The sequence below is a fragment of the Crocuta crocuta genome, unplaced genomic scaffold (assembly GCF_008692635.1).
Source record: "Crocuta crocuta isolate KB4526 unplaced genomic scaffold, BGI_CrCroc_1.0 scaffold260, whole genome shotgun sequence".
In the NCBI taxonomy this organism is placed as follows: Eukaryota; Metazoa; Chordata; class Mammalia; order Carnivora; family Hyaenidae; genus Crocuta; species Crocuta crocuta.
Window position 1 is genome coordinate 4,210,577 of NW_027527525.1, and position 15,825 is coordinate 4,226,401.

Genomic DNA, 15,825 nt, shown 5'->3' on the forward strand with positions numbered 1-15,825 from the left:
GACTGGAGGGTAGGGACTTGACCATGGTGACACAGCCTACCAGGGTCTGGGATCCTGACTTCCACTCCTGGAGCCTTTCCACCTGTGCCCAGCCAATGTCCTATGTAGCCTTCTCCAGCCACTGAACAGAGAAGGATGTCGCTTATGTGACTCCCCTTCTCCACTTCGCCTCCTCCTCTGCCCTGATCTCCAAGGAGTGGAGGTAGTTGCCATAGAACAGCCCTGACCGTGAACCTCGGCTTGCCCACACTCCATTTGGTTCTTAGTTACTCTCACTCCTATGGGTGGCTGTCCCCAGTTTGATTCTGCTCTCTCCTAATTCCTCAGAGAACTGAATTCTTGAAAAGAGGAGAGAGAGGTAGGTAATCCTCCATTTCATTGGTTCTCACCTGGGGCAGGATCCTTCCCTGTACCCAGAAAACCTGTGAAAGTCATGGGGGGCATTTTGAGGTATTACAGTGGCTTGGGGGAGTCCCTGGCATTCCATGGGGGGGATGCTGATTGTGCTGCAAGGCACCAGCAGCTCGCTCACCACATGACATCAAAAAATTGTCTCAAGCACAATGCCAGCAGTGCCCCATTGAGCCACCAGCTCTAATTGGGCAATCAGCTCTTGTTCAGACTGTTAGAACTACCTCTATTTGATGATGATTGTGGCTTGGAACTCTTCCTCGGGTGACCAAAGCCGTTAAAGGTAAAGCAGAGCTTTTTCCCCCTGAAATGGCTGATTCTGCAGCTCACTACTAGGTAGCATGGTGGAGTGGACAGAGAAATGGGGTGACAGCGGCCATCAGGAGCACTGATTCTCAAGCCACGCTGCCTGGGTGATACCGTGGCTCTGCCATTTACTAGCTTTATGATCTTGACAGGTTAGTCTCCCTGTGCCTCAGCTCTTACTTTTTGTTAAGTTAAGGACACGTGTAGCTGCCCCATTTTGTTATGTCTGACCCAAAGTAAGGATTACTAAAATCACTGCCATGTATGGGACCTGGGACAGGATATTTCTTAGCTCTGTGTCTGTTTCTTCTCATGTGAATAGGGATAATAATACCTACTTCAAAGTGTTTTTGTAAGATCCAATGAGAAAACACATGTAAAGGGCCGAGTATAACACAGATAATGCTCATAACAACCTCATCAAGGTGTTACCCCCATTTTACAGGTGAGGAAACTGAGGCCTAAATAGAGGTTAAGTAACTCAGCCGAAGATACACTGCTATCTGGGATTTGAGCCAAGGCTGCCTGGTTCTAGGTTCGCTGTGTCCAACCACCATAACCAGTCACTGTTTTTCTCTAGGAAGCAGCCAGAACAATACTTGGTAGCCTGTGAGCATCCCTGGCTGGCAAGAGACAATCCTGACCTTTAGCTGTGCCCCCCACTGGGCAGCCAGACGCAGGACTCCTGGCTCCCTTCCCAGAGCAACAAGGCTGTGTGAGAGAATGGCTGGGAACCCAGAAACCTGGAGTCTGGCTCTCGCTCTGTTGTTTCCCCGGCATCCACGGGCAGGTTGGGCAACCACGCAGGGTCTTAGTCTCCTTCAGGAGAAGGAGGTGAGGGTGCAGAGGTGTTGCGGTGATCATGGGAGGCTGGAGAAGGGGCGTGCCTCAGGGCCCTAGAGTCTCTGTTAGCAGAAACATCCCCCTGCGATGTTGTCATACTGTGACTTGCAACAGAGCCAGTTTGGGCAAAACCCTGGTCTCTCCTTGGAGAGATGGGAGTGTGCTCCTGCAACCACAAAGGGAATCGATGTGAGACAGGGGTGCCCTCACGAGGACTGGGCAGCAGAGGATGAGTATTCCAAAAGACTAGTGGAAAACACTACCATGAATTAAGCACCTACTGTGTGCAAGGAAGTTCCCATTCCTGGTCTTCCTCTGGCTCCACATCAACAACGATGAAGTGTTGTGGGGGTGGGGGCAGTAAGGGACACTGGCAATCGGATTGAGGCAATGTGGCCGAGACTTAGAGTCAGACAGATGTGGGGCTAGGTCCCAACTCTGACACTTAGGAAGGGCTGAATGCCCTCCAATGAGATGCCTAACTCACTGTGCCTCAGTTTCTTCTTTTGGGATAAAGCCACATCCCTCAAAACTTGCTGAAAGATTAAAAGTGTAAAGTGCTCCCCACAGTGCGTGGCTCGTGACCACATCCAGATAAACAGTAGCTGTTATTGGCTGTAATTATGGGATTATAATGGCTGAACATTAAGGGGATGAAGGGGAGGCTTATTTTTCCTTTCACTTCAGTCCCTTTCAACTACCAGTTTTATATTATCATTTTAAGCCCGCAAGTACACCCAGGCCACAATGACCATCTTCCAGTACCAAGCACAGCCCCGTCCTGAGGCCAGACCCTTTCCCACCTGCCGCAGGGGCCGAGACCAGAGTGGGGGTTTCCTAATGCAGTGGAGTTGGGTCGAGGGAGGGAAGGGCGAATTCCCTGTACTCTGGAAGGTCAGCTTGTTTAGCCAGAAAAGTGATTCTCAAACTTCAGCAGGCATCAGAGCCACCTGGAAGGCTGGGTCCCACTCCAGCATCACTGATTCAAGAGGTCTGGAGTGGAGGCAGAGAATTCACTTTTCTACCAAGCTCCTGGGCTTTAGGTCTTCTCACTAAGCTATGTGGACTCTTGCAACAATGGAAGTATATTAAGTTAACATTATCGCCGTGGTGTGATGGCAATAAATGTCAATTCTACTGATTGGAGGGTTACACTCAGAGAACTGCTGAGTTAGAGAAGTTGGGGGAGGGGACAGATTTGGATCCTTCTGGTGGATTTCTCTTTCTTGGAGAAAGTGGTTTGTTTTCTCTGAGTCACGTAAGGAGTCTCTATGGGCTCTGCTAGTAACTACCACTGTTGAGTAGCCAAGATTGAGAACGGGGTCTGAGATAGCCCCTGAGACAGATCCCAGTCTGGGGTGTAGCAGGGCAGAGGACCTGGGGCCCACTTAGGAAGTGGGTTTCTTGTCTACACAGCTTCAGGGCTATCCCTGCCCCCTCACCTCACTGGTAGCACGATACCCCTCCAGGGCCAGAGTTGGGCTAACTCACCTCCCAGAGCAGAGCCTGGGCCATGGGTACTCACTGGCACCCTGGGGTCATTTGACACTGCACTCAAATAGACACCTTGAAGAATGGACCACTTCTGTTTTCATGACAGCTGTTGGCAGGTTGGGATGACCTGCATGCCGAGGCCTGGACAGCCTGGTGACTTGGCCAGGTGCTCTGCTCCCTCAGACCTGCACACTGCCTGTCGTCCCCTGTGCATGGCATTTGATGGCACCTGTCAGCTCAGCATCAGATGTCAATGTTGTTCTGATGTTCCATTCCCATGTCACCTCTTGTCCCGGGCTCAACCACCTGACATAACAGGGCACTTCTGGATATCTTCCATAGAGATAACTCTGACTAACTGTCCCCCGTCACCTCCCCACCCCATCCCTCTGGCTGGCGTGCCAGTCAGCATATGAGGACTATGGTGTTTTTCCACATACCTCTCTGGCTGCCTTATTGTTAGTATTAAGCCACTTCAGCAATAGAGACTCATTTCACCAGAGAACAATGTGATGTCCCAGTAAATGTCAGGCACAAGAGATTTCCATCCTGTGGAGCCGAGGTGTAACCCCTCACATTTATAGCAGACCCTCCCCTCTGGAGTCCACGCACAGCTCTGCCGTCAGCTGGAAGAGGAGGGCTCTGCGTCTGGCAGGATCCTTTCTGCAGAATGGCAGATAAGCTGTTCCCATTTTTCTTCCGGCACTGCAGAGAAGTAACAAAATCCAGGGCCAGGGTGCACAGACGAAACAGAACTGGCAAAGATCTGAGAGCTCATCGAGCCAGAGGGAGGCAAATAAGTTTTATTTTGTATAAATTGCTACTGATTGCATGACTCTTTGCATTAGGAGCCCAATTTGAGCTCTGGGAGAAATGGAGCTTTGATCATATAGTCATGTCTGTCTTGGGCATAGGATGGGAGGGTGGCCATCGGTGGGTCATATATTGTCCTCGCTGACCCTGCTCAATCCTATCTATGGAACAGGAAACTCAGTCCTAATAAAATGAAAGGAACTTCCCCAGTTCACATAACTTGTTAGTGGCAGATCTAAGAAGAGGAACCAGGTATTTTGATAGTAATTCAATACATTCCCATTCTCACAGGAACGGACTTTGGAAATGAGCAAGCCTGAGTTCAAGTCCCCAGCCCATCATCTATCAGCTGTGTGACCTTGGGCTGTCACTTACCGTCTCTGTGCTTCGCTTTCCTCCTCTGTCAATGGGATAAAAACATTCATGTCCTTATTGGGAGAGTTAAATATGACACAGTGTATGTAGCTCAAGGCCTTATGCATAAATGTTTAATTTCTTTCCTTTTTCCAACAGAAAATGATATTCATTATTAAGATGACATCCTCGGGGGCAGTTTGCACACAAAAGCAGTGGTTTAATTGTGTAATTGTAGGTCTGGTTTGTTCCCTTGTGACCTCAGGGTCTGGGATCAGATTATCTTCAAGATTCTCCAGCTTAAAAATTGCTGTGACTAATAGCTAAAACATGGAAAGAGCCTAAGTGTCCATCAACAGATGAATGGATCAAGAAGATGTGGTTTATCTATACCATGGAATACTCCATGGCAATGAGAAACAATGAAATCTGGCCATGTGTAGCAACATGGATGGACCTTGAGGGTGTTATGCTGAGCGAAATAAGTCAGGCAGAGAAGGACAAATATCATATGTTTGCACGTATAGGAGGATTAGGCGGAACTTAACAGAGGACCAAGGGGGAGAAGAAGGGCGGAAATGGTGGGGGAAAGGGAGAGAGGCAAACCATGAGAGACTCTTGAATGCTGACAAACACTGAGGACTGATGGATGTAGGGGGGAGGGGGGGATGGGCATGGAGGAGGACACTTATGGGGATGAGCACTGAGTGTTATGTGGAAACTAATTTGACAATAAACTATTTGTAAAAAAAAAAAATTGCTGTGACTATAAATAATAACTTTAAAGGATTTCCTTTAGTTATTTCTATGAGTGGTACTCAGTAAATGAGCCCTGGAGGATTTTCTGGAGTCAGACCAAGGTCTTTCCAGGTGCAGAGCATTCTAATCTCTCCTACGTTGTGCAACTTGTGGCCTGAAACCTTGGTATGTCACACTCCATTGTACTAATGGTTTTCCTTCCCAGCTACCTGCCGGGGCCGTGAGCAAGGACAGGAGCTGGTCTGCATCACCCCAGCACCCAGCACCCCACCTGGGTGCCCGGCCCAGGGTGGCTGACTTTATCTCTAGGTGTTTTTTTTTTCTTTTCAAATTTTTACTTAAATTCTAGCTGGTTAACATACAGTGTGGTATTGGGTTCAGGAGTAGAATGTGCTGTGACTCATCACTTAACATACAGCGCCCAGTGCTCATCACAGTAGGTGCCCTCCTTAATACCCATCACCCATCTCGTCCATCTCCCACCCACCTCCCTTCATCAGTCCTCAGTTTGTTCTCTATTTTTAAGAGTCTTATATGGTTTGTTTCCTAAGGGTTGAGAAGAGGTGTCCAAGGCTTAGCCATGGCTAGAGACTGTAACTTGCAAAGCCCGGAACTGAGTTATTCTGGAACTCCGGGACTCCAGCCTCATTACCTCCTCTCACAGCCTCTGGACTTTTCCATACATGAAACAGGGAAGCTGCTAAGTGACCCCTCTGTCCTTGAGGCAGGAGCTAACCAGGCAATCTGGAAAGGCTGCTGCCTCTCTGGCAGGGAACTGGATGGAGCCACAAGACATTGGTATGAACAGCTGTACCTCCTCTGAGAGCCATTTCAGGTTAACCAAAGCATTCTGCCCGTAGGAGGAAGGCAGGGAGTGAGGAGAGAAGGAGGCCCAGAGACCTGGGCTCAAGTGAGATTTATAAATAGGAACATGGAAACTCACGGAAGAAGCCAAGCAAGGCAAAGGAGAATGGGCAAGTCTCAGTGAGACCATTCTAAGACGTAAATAACAAACGAGAGAGAAGCCAAATTTCTTGGGGACTTTTTGAAGGCATTATGTAACTGGTTCCCCAGACTAGGATCACAAGCAGCAAGAGGGATGGAAGAAAGCGTTGGTGCTTACACCGTTCATTCCTTTATTTAGGCAGCACTTAATCCTTGCCCGTGGACATATGACCATACTAGATATAGGGGAGAGAATCATGATTAAGGCATTGTCTCTGTTTCTAGATTGCCAGAAATTTAACCAAGGACAAAGACATATAAGTAGCTTACAGAGATAGTTGTAATTATCACCATGCCATGCATACCCCGCTTTGTATTATCTTGTGTTTCTCATGGAAACACATCACTGTTTTTTCTGCCGGGAACTCTGCCGCTCCTCCTTGGAAATGCATCCCATTCTTTTGGGGGTATTGTCCCCAGCCTATCCTAATCTGAATGAGAGCCCTATGTCTCGACCTCCCTGACCCTAGTAGTCAGGGGGATGTCATGTGATTCAAGTGAGGGAAGTCAGAGCCCTTCCGTACGATTGCTCTACTTGGAGCTGGGGGAACAGATGCACCCTTTCTCTCCGGAAGTAAGTTACAATGGGAGCCACAGCTGCAGAGATGAGTTTCCCAAGAAAGGGAGGCAGTTGAGAGAGTAAAAGTGACACAGGGAGGGGAGAAGCACAGGTATGACAGGTGCACACGCACACACACACGCACACATATACACACATGCACACATGCACGCACTTGCACACACACACATGCACACATATGCACGCACTCGCACACATATACACACATGCACACATGCGCGCATATACACACATGCACACATATGCACGCACTTGCACATGCACACACAGAAGGAGGTTGAGAAGGAGAAGGAGAAGTGGGCAGCTGAGGGCACTGGAGTCCCTGGTTTTGCCTCCTGCCCTACTTCTCCACTGGTTTAGAAATACCAGCTGAGAGTCTCCCTTTTTCGCTGTAACCAGCTCCAATTCAGTTTCTGTCACTTACAATAGGGGGGCCTGACTAATATATGTGCCCTCCCGGGAAGAAAGGGAAGGGAATGGCAGTCAATGTGAGGGTTGGGCAAATGGTCTCACTTAATTCTCAAAATAACCTGTGAGGTAAACCCATTTTTATGGTGAAAAAGAGGGGGAGGTGAAATAAGTTGCTCAGGGTCACAGAGCTAATAAGTGACCTCTATGCAGCACGTGCTGCTAAGCACTGGGGTAGGAAGGCAGTCAAGGTGAAAACTATCCTTGCCTTCAGGTGGCTTACAGGATTAAGCACACAATCACATATGATTATAGGTTATGGTAGGGTTTTGAAAAATAAAGGGGAAAATGGTAGAGAAAATTATTGACTTACAATGAAAGCCTAACAGATGGGAAGGAGCTGCCCAGGGGAGGGAGGGGAGTGCCTTGGCTCTCTCTCTCTGTCACTACATGAGCTGTGTGTGGGTGCACACACACAGCACTTCATTTTCAAGTTGTTCGAGAGCAAGCTGAAGACACGATGCCCTTTACTTCTACATATTTCGGTATATAGTTCCTGAAAACAAGAATTATTCTCTTGCAGAATCACAGTAAAAATGATCAATATCTGAAATTTTAAAATGATACAATATTATTATTTAATGTATAGCTCTTATTCATTTAGCTGGCCAGCTAACTATCTTATTTTCACCAGCCGTCCCAATAATCATGGGACAAACATCAGGACATCGATGTTTTTGAATAGTATGGGTCATTTAGTCTAAACCTCTCATTGTTGGGTGGGTTTATCTGATGTTTTCTCAAACTTGGATTCAGGTTCTAGACTTACAAAATATACGTGGTGGGAATATACGAAAGTACATTGCGCTCTGTTTAGTGAATGGTCTCAAGAGACACACGATGTCTATTTCTCCCATTACTGGTGACATTAACTGGGTGAAGGTGGTGTCGTTTTGTCCATTATAAGGTTACTCTTTTTTGCCTTTGTGATGAATTATGAATAATTATCTTTAGGGGAGGCTCTTCTTAAAATCTCCCCCCACCAGATTCAACATCCATATCGATAGATGCCTGAATCCGAAATTATGATGACACTTGCCCAACGGCGCATTTCTATTTCCGGCATTCCTTCTACACGCACTAGCTGGCTTTCTAATTTAAGAAGGACATTCCCCTACTCTCCCAATTTTTAAAATTTATATCAGTATGGACCTGTGGATTCTTATTTTATTCTGTGGTTTAATAATACATTACTACCACTGCTTATGGTAGTGCTCCAAGTGTCCCCGGTTTGGCCAGCAGTGGCCCCTTCAAGCTACCTTCTGTGTCATTTTGATAGGTTCCTGTTGTTCCTCAACTTTCTGTCCCATCGAGATGTTGTGGGCTGTCAACAGCCACAGCACAACAGGAGCATCAGGAGAGTGGTGGCTTTACCCCAAACTGCTTGTTCCTGAGTCTCTCCCTGCTCCCTCCCTCCCAGAGCATCCCGCTCTGGGGCACTTGAACAGAGTTCGTAAAACGGGGCTCAAGGTTTCTGACTCTTTGGCCAGAGATCTATCAACCAGCTCTTTGTGTCATCCGAGGGCCCCTCAATCCAAGATGAGGTCATTGTCAGGACATCACTGCCATGCCACACACACCCCATCCTCCCCCTGCTGCCTGGAGTTTCAAAGGCCTTGACCTCGTCTCCCTGCTTCAGAGACAAAAATCTCTGCTTCTCTCATCTCTCTCTCTCTCTCAAAAAAAACCACCGTTTTAAGTAATATGCATGTATTAGTTTGACTGAAAAATAATATGCCAGTGGTATGGTCACAACTGCAATTTTAAAAAATGAAATGTTAATAGTGATTATCATTGGCACTATGGATGATCTTTCTTCTTTCTGCTTGTATCTGTTTTCACTTATTTCTACTGTGAGGATGTATTATGTTTTAATGCAAAGATATCTGTGTCCTAATTCCTGGAATCCGTGAATGTTACCTTATATGGCAGAAAAGGGCTTTGCAGATCGAGGAAGGATCTTGAGCTGGGAGATGATCCTGGATACCTGGATGGGCCCTAACTGCAATCACATGGGTGCCTATCACCAGGAAGTAGAGAGAGATTTGGCTACAGAAGAGGAGAAGGCAATGTGGTGACCGAAGCAGAGATCGGGAAGGTGCCACCACAAGCCACAGGATGCAGGCAGCTGCCAGGAGCTAAAGTTGGTGAAGAGCAGGTTCTCTCCTGGAATCTCAAGAAAGAACCAACCCTACCAACATCTTAATTTCATCCTAGAAAGACTCATTTTGGAATTCTGGTCTTCCGAACTATGAAAGGATAAATTTTTGTTGTCTTAAACCACTGAGTTTGTGGTAATTTGTTATAGTGGCAACAGGAAACTAGTAGAATGTTCCAGCTGAACTGGGCAGCTGGGGCTCTGAAACATCCCGCAGGAAACTAGCAGCCTGTGGGAAGGCAGGGGGGGAATCAAGAACTGATGGGGGAGCATGAAACCCTATCAATAATAAGATTGGAAAACAATCATGGTAGCCACCTGGGTTGGAGTTTGATCCAAAAGAGTTTGACTTTTGTCTATTTATTTTGTAAATGAGGACACTGAGGCTCAAAATAGGACAGTGACTTACCTGAGGTCACAGAGTAAGTGACAAAGTAGAAGGTAGAGCTTGGGCCCATTGAGCTCCAGCCTTATTTGATAGATTAAAGAAAATGCTCTTTTGTTTGGTTGCCAAGGCAACCCTAGCAAGGGTAGGGAGTCGGTCTTCCTCGTTTCCTGTTTTCTACGCCCTTTCTTATTTCAGAAACCACTCCTCACTGCTATCCAGGTGCTATCTGGTGGCCTCTGTGTAAAATTCCTCATGTTATAAAGGTTAGAAACCCTAGTTCAAGCAAAAGAAGAATTTATTAGCTCATAATTAGGGAGTCCAAAGGATGCTGTGGCTTGAGGTATGGCTGGATCCAGGTGTCCCACAATTCCACCTCTCTCTTTCCAACATCACTCCTTTCTTGATCCCAGCTTTGTTTCATTCTCAGACAAACTCTCCCCTCCTGGTGAAAACAGACTCTAGCTAGTCAGAGTTTAATTGGTTATTACTGCTCTGAGTGATCTCAGAGAAAGAGACCTCCCTCTCCTGGTACCCCTTGATCAAATCTCGTGGAAGGACTCTATTTGGTCTTGAATGAGGCACAGACCACCCTGACCAATCCCAGTGGTCTGGAGAGTGCTGTCTTCTGATTAGATGGGCCTGAGTCACTTGTCCATCCCTTTGGGAATGGTGTAGGTGTGGGGTGCAGAGTGCAGAGAATTTATTCAAGTGGGAAAGGACAATATAACCAGAAGAAGGAAGAAGGATGAGCTGTGGATAAACAACAGATTATCATGCACCCGTTGGTTTTTTGTTTTGTTTTGTTGGGTTTGGTTGGGTTTGGTTTTTTATTTTGATGACATTCTGTCACTGACTTATTCCTGCCCTGGTTTCCCACCATCAAAGCTTCCAAGTCCAAGGTTTCATTCCAACGAGTCTGATCTCTGACATGTTGTGGAGCCAACACCCGGTAGCTGACGTTCAGTACATATGCATTGACTGAAGAAATAAGTAATGGTTTTCTTTCTTATTCAAACTGAGGAAATTCTTATTTCATGAGGGACATCCTGTTACTTCTATAGTCGGTCCTTACAGACAGGGACCAGCCTTGCTTATTTCTGGGTTCACCCAGCAGGTAGCATTGTGCTTCTCACCAAGTGGGTGCCCAGTCAGTACCTTGGTGAGAACTTTCTCTGCCTCTTCTGCTGCTATTCTCATCCCCACACCCTGTGCTCTGTCCACACTGAAGGTCCCACCATTCTCAGAACCCCAGAGACCCTTAATATGTGCTAAGATGCATTTCCCCTACCCCAAATATCCCCCCGCCTTCTTCAACATACCTAAGCTCCCTGACAGCCGAGACCACATCTTTCTTGCTTATCCTGTGTATTGGTCAGTGTTCTGGCAGGAACAGATGGCATACTCAAATCAAATAGCTTGAGGTGAGTTTAATAAAGGGACTATTTGCAAGGCATGGGCAAGGTCTACCCCACTGGGCCTCAAAGGACAGGTGAAGGTATCTGGAACTCAGAGAGAGAGCCATGTGCAGGGGACCACCTGGCAGGAGCCATGGCCTTTGGTGGAGGGATCCAATCAATCAGAGGCAACCCCATAAGAACATTGTATCGGCTGATGTTTGTGTCCCCCCAAAATTCATATATTGAAATCTTGACCACTAATTTGATGGTGTTAGGTGAGCCTTTGGGAAGTGGTTAGGGTCAGATGGGGTCATGAGTGTGGAGCCTCACATGTGCCCTTGTAAGAGTCAAGCGAGCTTGCTTCCATTCTGTTGTCCCACTATGTGAGGACAATGAGAAGGTGGCAACTTACAACCTGGAAGGGGGACTTCACCAGAAGCCCACCATGCTGGCACCCTGATCCCACACTTCCAGCCTCCAGAACTATAAGAAAATAAATATCTATAGTTTATAAGCCACCCAGTCTACAGTATTTTGTTATAGAAGGCAGAACTGACTGAAACAGCCAAGCTCTAGCAAATACATGCCTGACCTCATTCTTCTTCCACCTGCTAATCTCCTGTTGGTACCTCTTACTTGCAAACCCAACCAGAGGCCAGGGGATAAAGCAGCCCGTTGACACAGTCCTATGGTTCAGCCTCCTGGAGCACAGAGCAGGCAGGAGAAGGTGGCCAGGGAATTTGCAGGAGGAAACGGAAATTACCCAGGACACTCTCTCATCTTTAGTACTCAGCACAGTATTGCCAGTGAACTGATTAATTCATTAATTTTCTTGATTCATTTCTGAGCTGAAATGCCACCTCCTCTTAGAAGCCTTCCCTGATGTCTCTAGGCAGAACTTTCCACTTTGCTTATTCTCCCTTTCTGATCATTTCTTGTGAGTTATCACAAATCATCTCTCACCAGTCTGCCCCCTCTGTGAGGCCCCACATGAGCTCTCTTAGAGCAGGGATGGCTCTTATTAACCTGGACATCCCCAGAGCTTAACACAGGAGCCTGACTCAGAGCTCAGAAGGCGCTCCAGAAGTGAAGGACTATGTGCATGATTTGTTGGATTGATCAATGCAGAAGAGCTTGCCTGCAGTGTTTCAGTTGCTGGCCTCAAGGCTGATGCGGAGGTCCATGGTTTCGGAAACATGTGTGCACGGGCATCAGGGCCTGTATAGCATGGGAGGCTGCAGAGAGATTGTGGGACTGAGAGCTGCGGCCGACTCTGGCAAACATTAGCAGCATGGCCCTACCCGAGAGCCATGACTGGGGTCAACAGACCTCCATCCTCAGTCAGAGTTCTAGCACGTGTGGGCGAGAGGTAGTCCACTGTGGTGGTTGAGAGAATGACCATGGATCCAGTCTACCTGGGCTCACATCCTGCCCCTGACACTGACTTCCAGCTGTGTGACCACAAACCAGGTACTCAACCCATCCACAAAATGGGATGATTGGTCCCATTGTAGGGACTCAAGGTAAATTTATATATGGTTCTAATGACAAGATTAAGCCTTTATTTATACATGTTTTAATTTATGTATGATAATTCCCAACTTACAGGTGGGAGAACTGAGGCACAGAGTAGCTAAACAAATTGTCCCAGGTCACAAAGTCATTAGGTGGCGAGGCCAGAATACAAACCCAGGCCCATTGGCCCTAAGTGAACAGTTGGGCCATTTGCCCCACTCCGTGTGTGCACGATCTTAAAGAATATTGTTAGAACTGGGAGGTGGAGGCGAAGAGGAGCCATGTGAACCTGTTCAAAACTGAAAAATTCATGGCAGGAAGGGTGAAGAAGACCATATTGCATTGGTCAGAAAGACCTGACTGCAAGAATGTTTTAAATTCCCACTTTTCTAAGTATCTTCTCCTTCAAACACGGTAATGTAGGTGAATCAATAATAATTAGTTCCCTTTCCTCAGACCAGCTCCCAGAAGAAAAGAAACTAATGGGAAGAAAGCCTGCATTTCTGATGTTACATCCTTGAGGAAAATAGACCAATGAGGATCAGGCATTGATTTTGATGGGCAGGAGGGATGGGAGGAGGAACAGCCTAAGGCTTTGCTACCCAAATTCGGGTCCTTAGATCAGAAGTATGGGTATGATCTGGACGTTTGTTAGCAATGCAGAATCTCAGAATCTTTACAAGTTTCCCTGGTAATTCAAATGCACTGTAAAGTTTGAGAAGCATTGTCAAAATGCTTGTGCCTGGGTCCGACTCCAGAAAGTTTAGAGCAATTGGTCTGGCATGTAGCCTGACATTTAGGATTTTCAAAGCTCCCCTGGTGATTCTACGGAGACAAGCCCAGGAGAAGAGGCAGCGCATACTGTTGGCATAGCGACCGTTATCATTAGCACACTGTTACCCTACTGGGAACCTCAGACATCTAGGGTGTTCGGGTTTTTTTTTTTTTAATTTTTTTTTTCTTAATGTTTTTTATTTATTTCTAGGAGAGAGAGACAGCGTGAGCAGGGGAGGGTCAGAGAGAGAGGGAGTCACAGACTGAAACAGGCTCCAGGCTCCGAGCTGGCAGTCAGCACAGAGCCCAACGCGGGGCTCGAACCCACGAACCGCGAGATCATGACCTAAGCGAAAGTCGGACGCTTAACCGACTAAGCCACCCAGGCGCCCCAGGGTGTTCTGGTTTTAACTGGAGTTGCTCGCACGGTCTTGCACCAGCCCAGCAGGAGCACCGCTGTGCCTTACGCCACTAGCTGCCACCATTTTGCAGAATGCTCTGGACCGCAGACACCTTGCCGTGAAGCACAGGCAGAGATTGGGAGAGGAGTGTTGGGATCTCCTTCTACTTCTGCCTTTGTCCCCTACACCCAGGCCGTAGGTCCTCTGAAATCCATCCATTCTTCATCCCATGCTGTTCTGCTGTTACCTTAATGCAGTCCACCATCTCCCTCCCGCCCCCCGCGTGCATGTACAAAGCCCTCTCAAGCACCCACCCTGGCTCCCCTCTCGTTCACTGTCTACACAGTATCCAGAGTGATCTTTTGAAAATGCAAATCAAATCACATCACCCTTCTCCCACTTTAAGTGGGGCTTCTCTATAAATTGAGCCCCCAATCTTCAAATATCCTGGTCTCCAGGGCCCTTGACAATCTGGCCCCAATTATTCGGAAGCTGTGTTGCTTACGTCCTTCACCCCAGCAGAGCTCCATGCAATTCCCGACACCTGTTCTTTCTCGCTGGCCTTTTGCATATACTGTTCCCTCTGCTGGGAACACCCTTTCCTCTTTCCATCTTGGTAACTCCTGGAGCTTCCTTCAGGGCTCTGCCTGGACGCCACTTCCTCTGGAAGCCTTATGATCCACCAGTGAGGTGGGTACACATCCTCAGTCTCCCGTGTTTCTTCTTGCACTGAGCACTCAGCGTCCTGCATTTTAACCCATCACTACTGTCCATTCCCCACAGGACTATAAACCCCATAAGGACAAGGGCCCCATGGATCATGACCCTCCTGTGTGCCGAGGCTTACATGGCCCTGCTCAGTCTGTGCTTGTTTTATGCAGTCTGAGGGAAAGAATGGACAGCGTGGGTTAAGAAGAGGGGCAATGCCAGAGCTACCCCCGCCGCTTCAGAGCAGTGTGACCACCACTTACGTGCCATGAGTTTCACTTTTTGCAGGTGTAAAAGTGGAGCTAATAGTTCCTCCCCCAATGACTGGTGTGAGAATAGGGACAAAAATATGCCTAAAGGGTCCAGGACAGCATCCGGTGGGGGAAATGCAAAATGACTAGCACTGAAGACATGAGGGTTGGATCCAACCCTGGAGAAGAGGAAGCTGGATAGATGATCGGAGATCATCTTATTCAACTGTTTTTTTTTTTTTTAAGTTTTTTTTTTAAATGTTTATTTTTGGGAGACAGAGAGATAGTGTGCAAGCCCGGGAGGGGCAGAGAGAGAAGGAGACACAGAACCTGAACCAGGCTCCAGGCTCTGAGATGCCAGTACAGAGCCCGACGGGGGCTCGAGCCAATGAAGTGCAGGATCATGACGTGGGCCGGAGTTGGACACTTAACCAACTGAGCCACCCAGGTGCCCCTCAACTGTGCTTTTAAAAGATTTATTTATTTAAAATCCCTTTTGGGTGTAGACACTGTGGGGTGGTAGAGATTTGGAATGAGACTTTGGGATTTTTTTAGGTAAACTCTATTCCCTACATGGGGCTCCAACTCATGACCGCCAAATCTATAGTCGCATGCTCTCTTGACCGAGCCAGCCAAGTGCCCCTAGATCATCTCATTCGACTTTTGAAGTAAACCTTTGGGGGAGCTCCCAAACTCTGATGTCAGCACACCTACATCTGAATTCAGGGTGACTTGGGTAAGTTACCTAACTTCTCTGAGCCTGAGTTTCTTCCTCAATATTTAAGGAGGGTAATAACACTCCAACAGTACATGACACATGTCAATAACAGTATTTTCTTGAACTGAACTGAAGGTTGTGAGTGTCTGTGTCAGAAAGACCCCCAAACACCTTTCTCTTTGAGAGACACGTGGTGTTACTCCAGCTCCGAGTGAGGCTGTCAGTTCTCAGGGGTTGGCTGGCGGCGCAGCGGCCCTGCAATGCTTTAGTGTGGGCCTTAGTGGACTGCAGGAAAAAAGAAGGAATCAGACTTTTTATTTTGGACTAAGGAGCTAATTGACATTTCTCGAATTATCTCTAAGCCTTTATGAAGAATTCACTGCCCTGTGCTAATAAGGAGAAATGAACATAACACGGGAATGACTTTGGGCATGAGCTTCAAGCTCATCCTGAATTTGGTCTCTGGGAGCAATCTAATTGCC